The sequence below is a fragment of the Onychostruthus taczanowskii genome, unplaced genomic scaffold, assembly GCF_017590055.1.
Source record: "Onychostruthus taczanowskii isolate IOZ18803 unplaced genomic scaffold, ASM1759005v1 scaffold60, whole genome shotgun sequence".
NCBI classification, from domain to species: domain Eukaryota; kingdom Metazoa; phylum Chordata; class Aves; order Passeriformes; family Passeridae; genus Onychostruthus; species Onychostruthus taczanowskii.
The window spans coordinates 1,364,293-1,371,537 of record NW_024503680.1 but is presented as its reverse complement, the minus strand read 5'-3'; positions in this window follow the sequence as shown (position 1 = coordinate 1,371,537).

The following is a 7,245-nucleotide window of genomic DNA, read 5'->3' as shown; positions in this document are numbered from 1 at the left end:
GGAAGACCAGGCTGAGAAAGATCTCTGGTCATCCAAATGAGCTCCAGGATGAGCTGCCCAAGGATGTGCACCCCTGGAATCACCAAACAGGGGAGAAGCAGCACAGCAACCACAGGAATTTTCCCCTATCTCCTACTAGGGAAATGCTTCTTGCAATACAGCTCTTCCCTTTGGCTTCCCACTGGAACAGCACTGGCCCACAGCTGTGCTAGGGCTGGAAACTGCCCTTGGCAGCTGCAAACGATTCCTTTGTGTGTAAATGTGGCTGTTCACAAACCAGTTAGCAAACAGCAAAGCCACTGCAACACTCCCTGCCTGTTGGAAAGCAGCCCAGGTAGATAAAGGCTGCAGAAGAATTCCCTCACAGCATCACCCTTGAGCAGTCAGGAGAGAAAAACCAGCCCAGAAAGTGCCACGGGCAAGACCCGAGAGGAGGAGCCGGGTGGGCACTTAAATACAAGTCCAGCACTGCGTGTGGAGGGGGGGAGTGGGGTCCAGGTGAGGCTCTTGGGGAGTTCAGGCTCATCGGGGGGGGCAGGTCAAGCACAGACCCTGCTTGGGTGAGTTGAGCTCCCACAATGGCCAGTGCAGCTGGCAGAGAAAGCCAAGTTACCTCGGGAATCACAACAAAGATTAAATATGAGCGGGTTATTTCCTTCTGCTCTGTGGTCACTTGCTATCTCAATCCAATTAGTAAATGTTGGCAGTTTGTTTTTAACGCTGCAAAGTGCAGTTCTTGCTTTTCTTAGGAGACCTCTCCTCGGAACAGCACTGATGGTTTCAGGAGCTCTCTTCCTTATCACTGTTCAAGTCCTGCCCTGGGTTTCTGATTTCAAAGTCAGTCCCCCTTTTCTCTGAAGGGGGAGGGCAAGTGTGGCTGGGCGGGCACTGGCGTCAGCTCCTGGGCACTGCTCTAGCTGCAGAGTACTGCAGTGGCTTCAGAATATTGCTAAAACTTCAGGCTTTCATTGTTTAGTTATTTTCTTTCTGACAGATACATCTTTTAAAAGCTGGTTATGCATGCTGGAGACTTCTCAAAAGCCAGTTTGGGGTCAGTGCATCAATGAAAGTGTCCAGCCTTGAAAATTCTCACATAGCAGGAGGTTGTGATTTCTCAGTGGCCACGTTAACAACAGGAAAGTGTTCATTTAGATTTTTCTTTATGTATTCTCCAGCTTTTGGTGAGTTGCTGTCCTTCCTCCCTCCCTGGCTTGGACTCCTGGCTGAACATCCTCAGGTGTCTTTGGTGGCTGTAAGGGAGATGGACACCTGTGCTCCCAACTCTGACTGGGATTTACATTTCTAGTCTTGTTAAAATGTTCTATTGGGTATCCAGAAAAAAAAAAAATAATTTGTATCCTTTCACTATGAGCCCAATCTTTGCATTGTTAGTGTTCCCAGCACAAACCCACCAGTCTGGTGGGAGCCAAGGGAAGGTTTTTGCCCTGCTAACATGTTGCTGGTAGTGCCGAAAACAAGTTGGAGTGCTCTGGGCAGGGCTGGAGCACAGCTGCAGTCTCCAAGGGAAAGGCACAAAAGCACTGAAGGTATCCAGCTCAGGGATACAAAATTCAAATTAAACACTGGAAAAAATCTGAAGGAACTTTGTATCACTTTTATGTATAAAGGCAAACATAATAACATTTATATGGATAACGATTTATAACCGTACTTCTACAACGCTGCTGTGTCTGCAGAGTGTTCAAACCTGTTTTCACCTTGGTTTCCCTTTTTTCCATCTTTTTCCCGGCTCCCGGCTGCGCTATTCCCTGTGGCCACCAGGTGGCGACGCAGCCCCGCAGCTCCCGCCCGGCAGAAATGGGGCAGAAAACGCAAATCTGGAGTTTTTCACAGAACTCTGCTGTTAAAGGCCTCGGTTTGCTTTGGGCTTTTGGGTACGAGAAGACTCATGGGTGACAGGACCCACCTGGCCCGTGGCCATTGTCCCTGTCCCAAACAGCAGCCCCTGAAATCTGGGCTGGGGGAGCTGAGCATTTCTAGGGCCAATCTGCTGCCCTAAACTCCCACAGCCATTCCTGGACCATGGCAGTCATCTCCAGCCCAGGAGGGCCATCTCCAGCCCGGGAGGGCCATCTCCAGCCTGGAAGAGCCATCTCCAGCCCGGGAGGGCCAGGCTGCCTGCCAGGGTGCTGCAAGTGTGGCACCTCCCTGGTCCTGCACGAGTGGGATGTGCTGAGTGCTGTGCTGCTTTTCTGGAGCAGGATTCTGCTCTTGAACATCCCCACCCTGCCACACTGGTGTTGGGGACAGGCAGCCCAGGGGTCCTGCACTGCTGTCCCTGCAGAACCACATTGCCCAGGGTGGGGGAGAGCAGAGCTGGGCAAGGGCAGGGCAGATGGACCTCAGTGTGATCTTGTACCCCAAAAGCAAGAGGCCCTCACTTCCTCCCCAAAGCAAGTTCCAGGAGCACTGAGCAGCAGCAAAACGGCCCAGAGGGGAGGGCAGAGCAGGCTGGGGTCCCAGTGAAGTTTCTGAACTTGCTCTGAGGGCTGGGTGAGGAAGTTGTGATGACAGGAGAGCGTGAGCTGCAAAGTGCAGAGTGCTGGGAGGTGGGACTGGCTCAGGGAGAGGCTGGTGGCAGAGCAGTGGGTGCTGATCCTGGCTGGCCCAGGAGTGGGTGCAGCTCAGGGCCAGGGAAGGAGAGCCAAGAGTGTCTCGTGTTTGGCTTTTTCCCTGCACCTAGTTTTTAATCCTTCACGGCCAGTCAGGGAGAAGCTTGTGCTGTGCCATGGAAACTGGGTGCTGCCCTTACCCCAGGGTGCTCTCAGCATTTGGGAGGGCTGCTGTGATTCCCTAAATCCTTGTGACCATTCCTGGGCCCAGGGCCTCCATCTCCAAAGGCCAGCAGCCCTTTCAGAGGGCAATGCCCTGGTGCTGTACTGTACAGCACTGGATTGGCATGGCTGTCTGTTCACAGGCTGCTGCTGAGCCCAGAGGTGTTGGCATGGCTGCTGCTTCCTCCTTCCTCCTTGGAATCCAAGCTGTAGGGGCAGAGAAGCAGTGCTCCCCACCCTGCTGATGCTGGAGGAGGGAGCCAGGGTTTGGGATGCAGCTCAGGTTCTGTGGAGGGTCTGACTGGTGCAGGTGGGATTGGCTGGAGCCTCTGGAGCTGCTCACTGAACCAGAAGCCTCACCTGAGAGGGGACAGCAGACCCTCAGCCTGGGCAACTTCCCAGAACTCCTCTCTCCTCCCTTGCCAGAGGTTTTTGCTGGTGTCTCTCAGGCAACAGCAAATTTGGGAGAAATCAGTATCATTTCTGCTGGGGAAGGTGGGAATCCAAGGCAGCCCCGTTGCTATGGTTGCTGCAGACCATCCTGATGCAACATCATGTTAAGCAGCTCTGCAAGCAGATGTGCCACAGCTGGAAAGCGTGGCAGGTGTGAGCAAGGCATGGCAGGCCACACAGAGTCCCCGGTGCTGCCACAGCCTCCCCTGGGCTGCTTGGCTTCGTGTCCCTCTTCAGGACCCTCCCTGGCAGCAAAATCCCCTCAGTGGAGGCAGCACTGGGGAGGGGGAGCACAGTAAACAGTAAACAATGCATGTAGGTGTTTCAAAATAATGCACTTGGGATACTTGTCATTCAAGCAGTGTGGGAGTGTCTGCATAAAGTGCTGGAGAGCAGGTGCAAATGCTGTTTGAACAAGGAGGGTGCTGAATGTTGCCTGAGCACAACAACCATTTCTACAGCTTTTTTCCCCTAAGAAATTGTAGAATCATCAGCTTAAGAGAAAGAGGTTTGTCTTTGCTCAGCACAGCTCGGGCCAGGTTCACTGGGTCCATCTGCAACACTGAGGGCTCAGGCCTTGCCCCCTGCCTCCTGCCACTCCTCAGGGCTTGCTGCACTTTGCTACAAGGTTGAGCAGCCTAACCTGTAATGCACCTGACAGCCTCATCAGAGGGCTGGAGCGAAGCCAGCACTGCACTGGGAGCCAGAGAAGGAGCAGGGAGTGTGCAGAGCCCAGAGCCTGGTCCAGAAGGGTGTTCAGGTGTCAACACCTGCTGCTCGTTCCTGCTTCTCCCCTGGGCACAGCCCTTTGCACTGGGGACACAGGTTTTGGGATGTCCCCCTGAGCCCCTGGGGCGCTCCTGCCCTTGTGCACACCCATGGTGCCACTGACTGGTGCTGGTGGCTCTGGAGGTGACAGCTGGGACCTGCAGGGTTGGTCCCTGTGCCAGGAGCCAGCACAGGCTGATATTGCCTCTGGCCACCTCCCCTGTGTCCCCTTCCCAGGCCCTGGTGAGCCTCAGGATGGGCTGGGTGGTCGGGAGAACCCTGCTCAGCCTCACCTCCAGTGTGCGTTGCTGCCGAGACCTTTCCCTCTGCACTGCTCAGGGCTGTGCTGGATCCTGGCTCCAGCTGGCTGCCAGCCAGGCCTCCCGAGGGCCCAGGGGGCTGCTTAAGCTCATTGCTTTCCTTTCAGAGGCTTCAGAAAGCCGCCTGCCCACATTTAATTCAAATTTATTGAATAATTCTCCTGGGAACAACTAGTTCAGGACTAACCACTACAACAGACCATCAATGAGATCAGTTGGCACAGCCCTGGCCATTGAGGGCTCTGTCCCCTCCAGCACAGCTCCGTGGCAGTGCCAGGGTGATGCTGGTGAGCACAGGGCCAGCACCTGGCCCAGGGCAGCTTGGCTCAGCTCTGAACTGGCTGCCTGCATCGCCTCCAGCCCCAGGGGATATTCTGAGGTCTGTTCATATCCCTCCCACTTCCACCCCAAACCTGCTCCTGCCTTTGAGCCCTGTTCCCTTGGGCAGCAGTCCCAGCACGGGGCTCAGCCCTCATCTGCCTCCAAAGCCTGTTGAGAGGTGGCTGTGCAGAGGGGGCGAGACACACATGCCTGTGGGGATGCACAGGTACCACGGGATGCACATCTCGCTGTGATGGGATTCACGTCCTCTTTGGGGTGCTGCACTGGCCAGGTTTACAGCCAGGGTTCACATCCATCTTGGGGCCACCAGGGATTGGCTCTGCTGGGCATGGGGGAAGCTTCTGGCACCTTCTCACAGAAGCCACCCCTGTAGCCCTCACCCCACTGCCAAAACCTGGCTACACAAGCCCATTAGAGGTACAACAATCTGAGACCAGCTGGACAGGAGTGGGGACAAGCCAGGGCCAGGCTGGGAGGGCAGGGATGAGTACCAGGCTCCAGCAAGGGGGCTGTGAGAGATGAGATCTGACAGAGGTGGGCTTCCCTGGGAAAGCCTTTTTACCCTGTGCTCAGCCCCAAGCAGAGTTTGGGGCATGTCCTGTCCCTCCTAATGGCATCCTGGGGGCTGTTCCCAAGGACCAGGCTGTGCACACGCTGCCCTCATCCCTCACTGCCCTGCAGCTGTGCTGCTCCTCGAGGGCAGCCCACCGTGTGCCCGGCGTTACGCAATTAGCCACTGCTGGGAGCAGCACTAATGATGATCGTTAATGAGCGCCGCGCCGCCCGGCCAGCGCCTGTCCCGCTCGGGGCATGTGCAGTCATGCAGCAGCACTGAGTCACGGCAGGGCTGCTAATGGTGCAGGAGGGCAGCCCTGCCGCTAGCCCTGGGCACGGGATGCTCTGCAGCACGTACTGAAGGGCAGGGCTGTGCCACCCGCCGTCCATCACTCGTGCCCTGCGCCGTGGGACGGGACCTGGCACTGCTCAGCCTGCTCTCCTGCAAGGTGTGGTGCCAGGCAACGTGCCAGAGCCTGGAAAATGGCACCTGTGGCTGCGATTTACCCTGGAAAGGACAGGATGCCCAGGAACCTTCCTTTCCCAGTGCAGTGGCTGTGCTGCAGTGTGGGGCTGGGACACAGAGCCCTTCGCATCTTTCTGGGGTCTCTTATTCCACCCACACCCCCCTTGCCATGCTCATAAGCTGCTGACAGGCTGGAGACACCACCTTGGCATTCATGGAGCCACGGGGGAGCTCAGCAAGTCGTGGCCAGAGGCACACACCGATTTACAGCCCCTCGAGCCACAGGGAGTGATACCTGCAACAAAAGGTATCACTACAATCGTGGTTTGTTGTGCAATCCTGGTTTTCCTGCGCTGGATGCACAGCTGGCTCCGGGCAGAGCAGGAGTGCAATCCCAGCCTGTGTCCAGAGGGTGCCTGGGGAGCGGGGCAGGGGGCTGTGAGCTGAACAGAGAGGGCTACTGAGCAATGTCCTAATAAACCCCACGTGTGTTTATTTTGGGCAGATTAGGACCGAGACGTGCAGCGGGTTCTGCCCCTCTGCCAGGCTCGGGTTTGCCCCGGGCAAAAGAAGGCGCTGCCTTGGGGCTGTGCTGCCCAGCATTAGAAATGGAATCTGAGCAGCGAGGGGGTCCCAGAGCATCGCTGCCCGTGCTGAGGCCACGGCGGCCGTGCTGCCGCGCGGGAAAGCACAGAGGAGCATTTTACAAATACAGCCCAGGAGCATTTTTCAAACTCAGCCTTTGGATGCTCCGCAGTGGGTTTGGGGCCGGCTGGTAACGTACGACAGACGCGGCGGGGGGGTGGGAGCAGACTTGAACAGGCGCTCGCTGCTCCAGGCTTCCCCCTGGAGAGCCCTGTGCGCGCTCCCGCTGCTGGCAAGGCAGCTGCAGTGGCCCTGGGCAGCGTGGCAGGGAGCGGAGGTGTCTCGGGGGATCGTCACCAAGAGGGGCTCCAGGGAGCTCCCACCCACGGGGCACATTCCAGCTCCGAGGATGCCCAGCACTGGCAGTGGCTCCCGGGGGACAGTCACCCTCAGTGTCCCTCGGGGACCGTCACCTCTGAGACTGCCCCGGAGGAGCTGCGCTTACAGGGACACCCTGGGGACCTGCTTCCCCAGACCGCTCCTCAGGGACACTTACCCTCAGGGGTGTCCCGGGAGCTGCAATGCCCCGGCGTGACCCTCCTCCTCAGGGGTACCCCACCGACCTGCTCTGCAGGGGCACACGAGGGGACCCTGTCCCCAGGGATGCTCCAGGGACCGCTGGGGAGAGCCTGCCATGTCACGGCTCCCCAAAGAACACGCGTTGCTGAAGACACCCGCGGGGGACCCCTCACCCCGGGGATGCCCTATCCAGCGGGGATGCCGGCGCTCCGCTGCAGGGTGGGATGGTGCGGCTCCGGGCGGGCGGAGGGGTCGCTGTTGCCGCCAGCACGGCCGCCCCCCGCCTCCCCCCACACTCCCTCCGCCGCCTTTTGTTCGCCGCCCGCGCTCGTCCCCGCCCGGCGGCGGCGGGCGGAGCCGGGGCCGGGCCGGGGCCGCAGCC